Source organism: Panthera pardus, unplaced genomic scaffold (assembly GCF_024362965.1).
Source record: "Panthera pardus isolate Hobbes unplaced genomic scaffold, ASM2436296v1 HiC_scaffold_16, whole genome shotgun sequence".
Lineage (NCBI taxonomy): Eukaryota > Metazoa > Chordata > Mammalia > Carnivora > Felidae > Panthera > Panthera pardus.
In genome coordinates, this window is record NW_026526721.1 from 7,297,824 (window position 1) to 7,310,428 (window position 12,605).

A 12,605-nucleotide genomic window follows, 5' to 3' on the forward strand; every position below is an offset into this window, starting at 1 on the left:
TCTTGACCTCATAAGTAGAATTTAGTGCCGGGATGTGAACAGGTGAACATCAAAATACTGGAGACACGCCTAGGACTAAGTCATGAAGTCCCTGGATATTTTCTGGGCCAGACTCCTTTGGGGAGAAGCGAGCCGACATAAGTTCCCAGACAGAGCCTGCTTTCACAGCTGGAAAATGGTCCGGAGATTGGTCTCCAGTAGAATTTGGAGAGAGGTTCAGAACCAAGCGTTTTGGGTGGGGAGCCACGCATATATCTAAGTCATACTGCGAAGGTGCCTGAGAGAAACGACGTGTCAGGAAGAAGGGGGACTGTTAACTGAGCACGATTCTTCCATTGGTAACGTGCTAGATGTGCAGAGAGAAGAGAATATAGGCTTCCTTCCCTTAACACCTGTGGAGGAGTGAGCGCAAGGATGCTAAGAAGTCATGAAGGGAAAGACAACGGGCTTCTTCAAATATAATTAGAATTTTATTTGCATAAATTGACACTAGAAGCCAGTGCAAGCGATGATGAAGGAAATCGTGTTAGCCAGGTACAGGCAACTGACCAAAGCTAAAACCCCCATCACTGCCCTCAGTAAGCTGAACAGGAGGTCCCATCCTGACCTGGAAGATAATGCAGAAAGTGGGGAGAGCTGGAAGCAGGCCCCCTGATGGTGTGGCCTTTCCATACAAGCACTTGGATGAAACGACATGGTATTTGTTTTATTTTTTATTTAAAATTTTTTTTAGTGTTTATTTTTGAGAAAGAGAGAGAGAGAGACAGAGCATGAGCAGGGGAGAGGCAGAGAGAGAGGGAGACCCAGAATCCAAAACAGGCTCCAGGCCCTGAGCTGTCAGTACAGAGCCCGACACCGGGCTCGAACCCACGAACCGTGAGATCATGACCTGAGCGACGAAGGATGCTTAAACGACTGAGCCGCCCAGGTGCCCCCACAGTTATTTATTTTTTGAAGAAATGAATGAGTACAAAGGAAAGCAAAAGGAAGTAACAACACAATTGCAGAATAGAAATGTTAGCATAGTCTAAATGGCCTATGTTTAGAAAAACTACATACTTATTCTAGAGAAATCATCTCTGACTGGAGCTCATCAGAGATCCAAGTATTTTACCTCCACATTTCTCTTTGTTGTCGGTAGAAGTTAACAGACAACTTCCAGAGGGCTTCACAGACCAACAGACGCTGACTTGAAGCGGTTTTTTAGAGTAGTTGTAAGTACTCAGTATCTTAGTATTTTTAATAGTCCATACGTCAAAGACAAAATGCTAAACATTCATGCTGTTGAGTGAGCACACAGTCAGAGAGAAGACGGAGGACAAATCCCCCTCACGGGGCTCCCACCACAGCCCTGCGTGGGGTCATAGTGGGAGCGTCTACACCTTCTTTTCGAGGAGTAACAAATATGCTCAAATTCCAGCTCAACTCTTTGGGCAAAAGAAGAGAGAGTTTAGTCAAAACCGGAAGCAGTTTGGTGACAGATTTTCTAACAAACAAAGGCAAAAGGAAAAGGGAAGAAACTTCTTAAACTACTTCAAGAAAAGCTCCAGGGGCACGTGGGTGGCTCAGTTGGTTAAGCGTCCAGCTTCAGCTCAGGTCATGATCTCACGGCTCATGAATTCGAGCCCCACGTCAGGCTCTGTGCTGACAACTCAGAATCCGGAGTCTGCTTCGGATTCTGTGTCTCCCTCTCTCTCTCTGCCCTTCCCCTGCTCACACACACACTCTCTCTCCTTCAAAAATAAATAAACATTCAAAGAAAGAAAGAAAGAAAGAAAGAAAGAAAGAAAGAGAAAGAAAGAAAGAAAGAGAAAGAAAGAAAGAAAGAAAGAAAGAAAGAAAGAAAGAAGGAAAGAAAGAAAGACAAGACCCAAACTAGAGTCTCCGTGTCCAAAAACCTGTTAAATCTACTGAAACCGTTCACTGACCATATTGATTTTTTGGGAAAGCGAAGTTCTCAGCTGAACTCCCAGCATTTCTTGATTTTAGAGGGAACTACTTTATGTGGGTGTCTGGACATCACCCTCCGCTGAAGCATGGAGAAAGTGATCTAGTAACACACCCAACCTGCCCGACAGGTATTGCCTCTACCTGGATGGCTAATTCATGAGTCAGAAAACACCTCTGTTGCCAGCCTGGCCTTTCATTTCATTCTTGAACTTGTCAGACTTGGGATGCTGAACAAATTTTAAAATTCAGAAATATGGAACATCACAAAAACAAGTCCCTCACTACTCAGCTTTCCAAAAGAGCAGATGTCTTTGTGCATAAACTCGTATGTATTGAAATGTTTATATAGGCAAGAAGGAACTCTATAATAATATGACACCACTCAAGCTGGGTCTGTATAACCACAGGAAAATCAGACACTGAAGCAGCTGTGAGGGTTTCAGAGCATCATTGGCCAGTTCAAAACAAGTTCCCAGTTGTAAAGTACTCTTTCATGAATTAGAGATCGTTAGACCCAGCCTTAGTCAGTCTGTCAAAGAGATCACAAAGTCAGGATGTCCCTTAAGCTTGCCATTGTTATATCTTGCTGAAAATAAGTCGTTTCATTTGCGTATTTCTCTTTGGTCTACATGAAACCCAGGACTACAATAACTAATCATTCACACCATATTGTGTAGAACTTTTAGTCAAAATATGGTTCAGGGCTTATAACGTATGTGTATGTAATATATATGACCATGATAGCATAAAGGAGGTGGAAAGGAACGAAGCTATGGTTACCCAGATGGTAACTGGAATCTACAGGAACAAATGTAGTGAACAAGAAATGAAACATAAAAAAAAAAATCGATCACAACAAAGCCTTGAAATATACAGTCTCTGTCCTTTCTGATCTTAGCTTCCTTAAAACAGATGAAATTATATAAAGTCAAAATTACAGCAGTTTACTGTTGGGCTTACAGAAAATAATATGTATAACAATAATATTACAAAACAAGGGAAAAGGTTGGAGCTTTGTAAGAGAAAAGTTACTATATCTCACTGTTATTAAGTTAGCATGTCTAAAGTCGATTTCAATAAGTTAAGGCATGTACCATAAACCCTAGACAATAACTTACTCTGAGCCTAAGAAAATAACTCAAAAACAAAGGAAAAAAGTCACTGGAGAATTTAAAGTCTTACACTAAAAATATGCATTTAATGCAAAGGAAAGTAGTGAAGAGAAACAGAGGAACGAAATGTGACACGAGATATGTAGAAAGCAAAAAGTCCAATGGAAGCTACACATCCAACCATACCAATAACAATATTAAATGTGAAAGGATTAAACAGTCTAATCAAAAGGCAGAAATTGTTAGATCGGAGAAGAAAACATGATTCAGCTCTACGCTGTCCACAGGATGCGAACTTGAGATCCAATGATACAAATAGGTTGATGGGGCGCCTGGGTGGTTCAGTCAGTTAAGTGTCCGACTCTTGATTTTGGCTCAGGTCATGTTCTTACAGTTGTGAGATCGAGCCCCCTGTCAGGCACTGGGTGTGGAGCCTGCTTAAGATTCTCCCTCTCCCTCTGCTCCTCCCCAGCTCACGCACGTGCATGCATGCATGCTTTCTCTCCCTCTCTCTCTTTCTCTAAAAACAAAACAAAACAAGGCAAAACAAATAGGTTGAAAATCAGAAGCCTGGAAAAAGATATGCCATCCTAACAGCAACCAGAAAAGAAACTACTAATATCAGTCAAGGTAGATTTTAAGACCCCCCCCCCAAAAAAAAATGTTACTAAAGATAAACAGGATATTTTATAATGATGAAAAGCATCAACTGATCAGAAAAATATAGTTGAAAACATATAGGCAACTAAAAACAGTGGCCCAAAACAGATAAAGCAAAAAATTGACAGAATCGAAGAAGAAATAGGCAATTCAACAATAACAGCTGAAGACTTCCATATCCCACTTTCCATAACGTATAGAACAATTAGGAAGTAGGTTAAAAGGATATAAGACTTGAAAAACACTACAAACAAACAAGAACAAACAAACATTTATAAACCACTCTACTCAACAATAGAACAGATATTTTTCTCAAGTGTACATGGAACGTTTCTCCAGATAGACCATATGCTAGGCTTAGTAAACTTCAAAGGTTTGAAATCATGTAAAGTATATTCTCTGAACTACAATGGAGTGAGATTAGACATCTGTAATAAAAAGTAGTTTGGGAAATTAGCAAATATGTGGAAATACACAGTACATTCCTAAACAACCAATCAAAGAATACATCACAAAGGAAATTAGGCAATACTCTGAGATGAATAACAACTAAACACAACATATCAAAACATATAGGATACGAGTAAAGCAATGGTTCTAAGGAAATGCACATCCATAAACACCTACATTAAAAAGGAAAAATGATCTCAAATCAATAACCCAAACTTCCACCTTAAGACACTGGAAAAGTAAGAGAAAACTAAAGCTAAAGTAATCGTAGGGAGTAAATATTAAAAACTTCAGCAGAAATTAATGAAACAGAGATCAGAAAGACCATGTAAGAAATTAATTAAATCAAAAGTTTATCCCTTGAAAAGATCAACGAAATTGACAAAGCTTTGGCTAGACCAAGAAAAAAAATAGAAAACTCAAGTTATTAAAATCAATAATAAAAGAGCAGAGCAGTCATCACTGCTAATCTTATAGAAATAAAAAAAGAATAATAAGGGAATAGTATGAACAGCCTTGTGCCACGGACACACATTACATGGACAAGTTCTTAGAAAGACGCAAACTATCGCGAGGGTGCCTCGGTGGCTCAGTCAGTTGAGCATCTGACTTGATTTCAGCTCAGGTCATGATCCCAAGTAAAAAGATTAAATTACTAACTTAAAAACTTCTTGTAAAGAAAAACCCAGGCCCAGATGACTCAATGATCACATTTGACCAAACATTTAAACATAAATTAATAGCAACTATTCACAAAGCATTTGAATAGAAAAGGAAGGAACAATTCTCAGCTCATTCTATGAGGCCAACATCACACAGACACAAAATGCAAACAAATACATCGTAAGAAAACTCTCCAAACTACAGACCAATATCTTTTCTGAATATAGACCCAAAAATCCCTCAGCTAAATACTAGCAAACTGAATCCAGCAATATATAAAAAGGATTATCCACTATGACCAAGTTGAATATATCCCCAAAATGTAAGGCTGGTTTAACATCCAACAATCAATTAATGTAATACACCATATCAATAGAATAAGGGCAAAACCACACATCATTTTAAAAGAACAGAAAAGGCATTTGAGAAAATCTAACACCCATTCATGATAAAAAATATATTCAACAAACTAGGAAGAAAATAAACTGTCTTCAACCTGGTAAAGGACATCTACAAAAATATCCAGACAACATTATACTTAACGACGAAAGATTGAATGCTTCCTCCCTAAGATGGGGAACAATACAAACATGTCCGCTCTTTTTTAAAAATGTTTTTAGGGGCACCTGGGTGGCTCAGTCGGTTAAGCGTCGGACTTTGGCTCAGGTCACGATCTCGCGGTCGTGAGTTCGAGCCCCGCGTCAAGCTCTGGGCTGATGGCTCAGAGCCTGGAGCCTGTTTCCGATTCTGTGTCTCCCTCTCTCTCTGCCCCTCCCCCGTTCATGCTCTGTCTCTCTCTGTCTCAAAAATAAATAAACGTTAAAAAAATAAATAAATAAATAAAAAATAAAAAAAAATAAAAATGTTTTTAAATGTTTATTTATTTTTGAGAGAGAGAGAGAATCAGAGCATGAGTGGGGGATGGACAGAGAGAGAGGGAGACGCGGAATCCGAGGCAGGCTCTGGGCTCTGAGCTGTCAGCACAGAGCCCAAGGCGGGGCTTGAACTCACAGACAGTGAGATCATGACCTGAGTCGAAATCGGATGCTTAACCGACTGAGCCACCCGGGCCCCCCAAACATGTCCATTCTTGATACATGTATTTAACACTATGTTGGAAGGTCTAGCCTGGGAAATTAGGGAAATAAAAGGAAGAAAATCCAGCTAGATTATAAAGGAAGAAGGAAAATTATCTCTATTTGCGTATGGCATTGTCTTATTTATAGGAAACCCTAACGAATCCACTAAAAAATTACAAGTTCAGCAAGATTGCAGGATATGAGACCAATTTACAAAAATCAATTATATTGCTATATGTTAGCAATGAACAATCTGAAAATGACATTAAGAAAACAATTCCATTTATAACGAGATCCCAAAAATGTTTGGGAGTAAACTTGACAAAAGTAATGTAAGACCTGTACACTGAAAACTGCAAAAAGTTGTCGAAAGGAATGAAAGGAAAGCAAAATAAACGAGAAAGCATTTCATGTTTGTGGACTGAAAGACTTAATATTGTTAAAATGGCAATATTCTTCAAACTGATCTACAGATTCAATGCAATGTCTATTAAAATCTCAGTTGGAGGGGGTCCCTGGGGGGCCCAGTCAGTTAAGTGTCCGACTTGGGCTCAGGTCATGATCTCGCGGTCCGTGGGTTCGAGCCCCGCATCCGGGTCTGTGCTGACAGCTCAGAGCCTGGAGCCTGCTTCCGATTCTGTGTCTCCCTCTCTCTCTGCCCCTCCCCTGCTCATGTGCTCTCTCTCTCTCTCTCTCTCAAAATTAACATGAAAAAGAAAAGCTCAGCTAGCTGTTTTTCAGAAATTGTCAGTTTCTATGAAAGTCCAAAGGATCCAAATAGCTGAAACAAGATTGAAAAAGAATAAAGCTGAGCAGCTCAGGCTTCCTGATTTCAAAACTTATTACAAAACTACAATAAACAAGAACATGTAGAACTGGCATAAGGACAGACAGATCAATAAAATAGAATTGAGGCCCCAAATAAACTTTCACATTTGTGATCAATTAATTTCAACAAGGGTGCCAAGACAATTCAATGGGGACAGAAAAGTCTTCTCAATAAGTGAGGCCGGCACAACTGGATGCCCGCTTGCGGAAGAACGAAGTTGGATGCCTTCGTTACATTATACAAAAAAATTAACTCACAATAGACTATAGAGCTAAATGTAGGAGCTAAAATTATACAGCCCCTGAGAGGAAACATGAAAGCAATCCTTTGCGACCTAGGGTTAGGCAAAGCCACGAATATGACTTTAAAAACACAAGTAATAAAAGGACAAAAAATAGATACATTGGAGCCTAATCAAAATTGAAAACTTTTAAGTTGTAAACCACACTGCCAACAGAGTGAACAGCCAACCCACAAAATGGGAGAAAACATTTGCAAATCATATACCTGCTAAGGGACTTGCGTCTATATAAAGTCTTTTTAACAACTTAATAATAAAAATTTTTTTAAAAAATTCCTGATTGATCTGAATGGGCATTTCTTCAAAGATAAGCAGCTGGTCAACCAGCACATTGAAAAGATGCTCGCTGTCATTAGTCATTAGAGAAATGCAAATCAAAACCACAATAAGATGCTACCTGCCACCCACGAGGATAATTATAATGAAAAAGACACGGAAGGGAGAAATTGGAACCTCATACATTACTAGGAGTGATGCAAAGTGGTTGCACTAGTTCGGAAAACAGTTTGGCTGTTCCCCGAAACGGGAAACATGGAGGTAGATGATCGAGTAATTCTACTCCTGGGTCTGTGCCCAAGAGAACAAAAACATACATTCCCACGAAAACTTGTACGTGAATGTTCAAGCAACACTATTCAAAATAGCTGAATGCCATCTACTGATGAATGCATAAGGAGATATAGTTTATTTACACACCACACCATTCGTCAATAAAAAGGGATGAGGTCTTGATACGTGCTACAACATGTATGAACCTTGGTAACATGATGCTGAAAGAAACCAGGCACAAAAGGTGGCCTCTCGTATAATCGCGTGGATATGAAAGCCGCACAGTAAGGACAATTCTATACAGATAGCAGGCATATCTGTGGCTGTCGAGGGCTTGGGGGGCAGAGACGGTGGGGGCGAAATGACTAAAGTGGATTAAAATGTGACATTTGGAGGGTGAGAAAAGTGTAAACTTGATTGTGGTGATTGCACAAGCTCGAACACACTAGAAGTCATTTCATTACACTCTCCAAAGAGGTGCATTTTTTTTGGTATGTGAATTACACCTCAATAAAGGGGCTAAAAAGTCGAATCCATGTAAATCAGTCGTGTAGTATGAGTTTTGGTTTCCTTGGAGGAATCATTCATTATGGTAGCGTTTTTCAGTGTTTCCACTTGTGATATTTTGAGCTAAATCATTATTTGTTGTTGGGGAGTGTCCCTTTGTCCTGTGCATCCCGGGATGTTTAGCGGTATCTTTTGCCTCTACGCACTAGAAGACAGCAGCGTCCCTTCCCCCCAGTTACGACAACCGAAACGATCTCCAGACATTGACCAATGTCCCTTGGGGGTGCAAAATAGCTCCCGGTTGAACCACTGTATACAGTGCTTAGTAGCAGTAATTGTACAAAATCAACACTTCAGCTTTTATTAATCCATTAGGATGATAGAAGCTTACATACTTGCCCCTTGTTTCTTACAATAAAACTAAGGAATAGAATGTTTTTGCTACTTTCAACTTTTGTCCTGGAGCTCCAGGGGCATCCAGTTAGGAAAACGGTCTAGGTGCAAAATTATAACTTGCCACAGAGGAGTGCCCGCACCGTGCCTCTATTTAACTACCATACTCGGTATTGTAATTTAGCAGGGTCTAATGAAGTGTTGAATTTGCTCGCCACCCATTTAATAGACAGTCTTCTTAAAGAAGAAAGGATCTGGAGAAGTGAAATGCCTTTGTTTTTATGCTATTACTGGTAATAGAATAAATATCATTGCTATCTATGCAGAGTAAGAAAAAAACCAAGCAGGACTCCGTGGAGATTTTACTTAAAATGTTTCACTTGAATTTACTTGTTTTTGGTAACTTAGCCAAGGGAACCTCTCAATCGGTATTCAAGGAGTTCCACCAAAAGCCCAGTGATCGGAAAACATGAAAGTTGATTTCCAAGGGACGCCACAAGGCATGTGATCGATTCTACGGCTGCTTCACACAAAGCTAAAAAGGAACGGATGAGATGGGGCGCCTGAGTGGCTCAGTCGGTTAAGCAGCCGACTTCGGCTCAGGTCATGATCTCGCCGTCCGTGAGTTCGAGCCCCGCGTCGGGCTCTGTGCCGACAGCTGAGAGCCTGCAGCCTGTTTCAGATTCTGTAGCTCCCTCTCTCTGACCCTCCCCCGTTCATGCTTTGTCTCTGTCTCAAAAATAAATAAACGTTAAAAAAAAATTAAAAAAAAAAAAAAGGAACAGATGAGAAAAATAACTATCTTGAAACCCCAGGAGAGGCCAGAAGCAGAACTGTGAGTCCTGGAGAAAAAAAAAAAAATGAGAAAAGTGTGATGAATGTGACAAGAGGGTGTTGAATCAGTCACCAAGAAAAGGGAACGTGTCACTTTCTCACAGAGTTGCAGCAATAGAAGCAAACAAGGAAAGCCGTGAGCCCATGCGATGGGGAAACGTCCCGGGTTTTATGCTCACATCCTCATAAACACATTATTCGCCACGGAGGAGCACTGCCATTGTCATGTACTCACTTTATGCTATGAAAATCGGAGGTCTCACATTGGCTGACTTTCCCTCCACAGCAAAATCATGTAGTCTTTCCATAACTGAGCCCTATGCTAATGCAAGACCTCCCCCCGCCCCGCCCCCACCACCGAGTCCTCTGGAACATCTACAAAGGACGTTAAGATGGGGGGTGGGGTGGGAGGTGGTCTGAGAATCGCGTTCCGCCTTTCCACGTTGCCCCAGATCAGCCGGGAGCACAGCCAGGATTTTCCAGCTCGTTTGTTTCATAGGGATTTCTCTCTTATCCTGTGCTTACTTCTTTCAGTCTAAACAATTCAAAGAAATGGACAGCACCAAAGTCACGCTCCTGTCCTTCCCTCGACACTCACAGTCTGATCTGAATATTTGGCAACACTTTTAACCTCTCTTGTGACTAAATCCTACCCTGGGCTTTTCACCTTCAAGTTCTGCCCGGTGTCTCCTGCCGTGAGCCTCCAGTTCCAAAACTCCAGACGATCTTGGCCACGTGTTAGGAGAACAGGAGGCATCCAGCCACCAAGCTACCTGTTGCGAAAAGCCATTCTGCACCCTTTTCTGCTTGGACACTTACCACTCCCACTGGTCCTGTTCTGTTCCTCTGGGAAGTCCCGGACTCCGGTGCTGAGGGAAGGACAGGATGAGGAAGGCTTCCACGAAGAGTGTGTGTGCACGCTGGATGTGTGTGCGCTTCACCTGGCCGTGTGGCTCTCTGTCACTACGTGTGGAGTGTGACGTAGAATGAGAACTTAGATTCGTCTAAGTGAAGGCACCAGGGTCCTGGGTTTTAAACATCTCCGCAGACTCGCTCGTCTCACACGAAATTTCTTCCACATCCTTGGAGTTGACAGGAATTGGACAAGCCTTGGTCTTACCACAACCCAGCGCATTGGGCAATCCAAGGGCGGGACTCTCTCTCCCTCAACATGGGGTTGCCAGTTCAGTAGGGCCTGAAGTTCCTTTTCTGAAAAGGAAAGTCCATGCTGTGGCAAAAGCCAGTGAACATGGTTTTTCGTTTCTTATGTTTTGTATTTGGGGGGGGGGGGGGAAGAGGGAGGGTCACTTTTAATCAACCCAAGTGAGCAAAGAAAAAAAAATAGGGTTTTACCATCAAAGAAAGAACCACCTGGTGAAAAGGTCCCATAAAACGCAGGCTTTGCCCCACTTTGGATATCTCCCTGTCTTTGTCCTCTTTTCTTTTGTTCGGACAATCACTTTTCCTTTTTCTTTTCTCTTTTTTCTTGTTTTGCTTTTGAGAAAGTTGAACAAAATTTAAATAGAGTCGTGTTGGCAGACATTTTCCGATGTCGTTTGGGAGAGATTAAGGTATCAGCTTCCCTGACCGTCTCAAACTTGAGACAGCCCCACCTCTCCGTCAAAACTCTCCTTTTAATGAGAAATGGTTCTTCTCTTCCTTCTGATTCTGTGCCACACTCAGGCCATTCCCTGGAACCTGGTTGTATTTACGCCATCTACTGGGTGTTGGTGGAACTGCATTTGCTGGGCACGGTATCCTGGTTCTGTTCCCACAGCTTCCAAGAAAATAAAGGTCTCGGCCATGACGAACGCTTTAGGAGACACAAATACGTAATTCATCATTTAAAACATCAAGAGGGACACCTGAGATGTTCATTGTTTTAAGTTTATTTATTCTGAGAGAAACAGAGACAGTGTGAGTGGGGGAGGGGCAGAGAGCAAGGGAGCCGGAGAGGATCCGAAGCAGGTTCCATGCTGTCAGCACAGAGCCTGATGTGGGGCTGGGGCTCATGAAACTGTGAGATCATGACCTGAGCCGAAACCAAGAGTCCGACGCTTAACCGGCTGAACCACCTGGGCGCCCCGAGATGTTAATTTGATTTTTAGCAGTATTTTTTCAGAAGAGGATGTGTTCCGTATTTTAACACGTTAGTTCTTCTTAGTGTCGAATCAAAGGAAACATCCCTGAGATCAGCGTGGATAATAACGTAGGTCAGCTTTTAAATGTGGGTCTTAAAATATCAGGGTGTGTGGCCAGCACGGTGACAGTCTGGATAACCGGAAAAGCCTTGGGCTACAAATATTTAAAAACACTGCATAGCGTTAAAACGAAAGAAGAAGACACGAGTAGAGGTACGAGAAGCATGTGACCTGATGCTAAAGCAGTTGGGCGTAGAATGGATTTTAGTTTTGGAAATGTAGGAGGCTAAGGTTTCAATACCCAGACAGGGACAGACGTTGAGGTCCTGGAGCCAGACAAAGCAAGAGTGGGAACTGAGACTACCCCCCAGTAGGGCCGGATCCCGAAAGCTGACCAGAAAATGACCTACCCATTAGTACAGGGTTACAACAAGGGTTACAACTATCTCCTTCCACCCGGATTTGGGTGTAAAGGTAGAAATACGCTTAAGAATCCAGTAGCATAGCCCTTTCCTATCACAAAGTTAGGGTTCCAATTTGCATCCCCCCACTTTGTCCAGGAATTCCCTGGCAAGAAAGAAGCATAAAACGTGTCCCAAACCAGTGTGCCCCTCTGGAACCTTAGGAGATAAACAAAGATCAAAACCTCTTTTGAGAAACACTCTGACAACTCAGACCACATAAAAAGAAAGGAAATTCCAGGGACACCTGGATGGCTGAGTTGGTTGAGTATCCAACTTCGGCTCAGCTCATGATCTCACAGTTCATGGATTCAAGCCCCGTGTCAGGCTCTGTGCTGACAGCTCAGAGTCTGGAGCCTGCTCTGGATTCTGTATCTCCCTCTCTCTCTGCCCCTCCTGTGATCCTGCTCTGTCTCTCTCTCCCTCTCTCTCAAAAATAAATAAACATTAAAAATTTTTTTAAAAAAAGAAAAAAGAAAGCAAACTCCAATGAAGATTAATTCCTATTAAAAAAAATTAAAATATACAAAGACATCATACACTCCACAAGAGGGCCAGAAGGCACATAGTAAATAGGAAATTAGAATTCCATTACCTGGGATATAAGAAAACAATTGAAAGAGAATATAAAATGAATGTGTTTAAAGTGATGAAAGATACAGGTTTAAAAATGCTA

At 41.6% G+C, this 12,605-nt stretch overlaps 1 protein-coding gene across 2 annotated transcripts in view; it reads right to left on the reverse strand.

The window, feature by feature from the left end:
• Positions 1-10,458, reverse strand: part of KCNJ15 (potassium inwardly rectifying channel subfamily J member 15) — a 77,431-nt gene extending 66,973 nt beyond the window's left edge. For both annotated transcript variants that reach the window (XM_019420342.2, XM_053903076.1), the window contains exon 1: positions 10,147-10,458. The gene's annotated coding sequence lies outside the window, so the exon portion shown is untranslated. The remainder of the gene's footprint in view (positions 1-10,146) is intronic.
• Between the last annotated feature and the right edge of the window lie 2,147 nt (positions 10,459-12,605).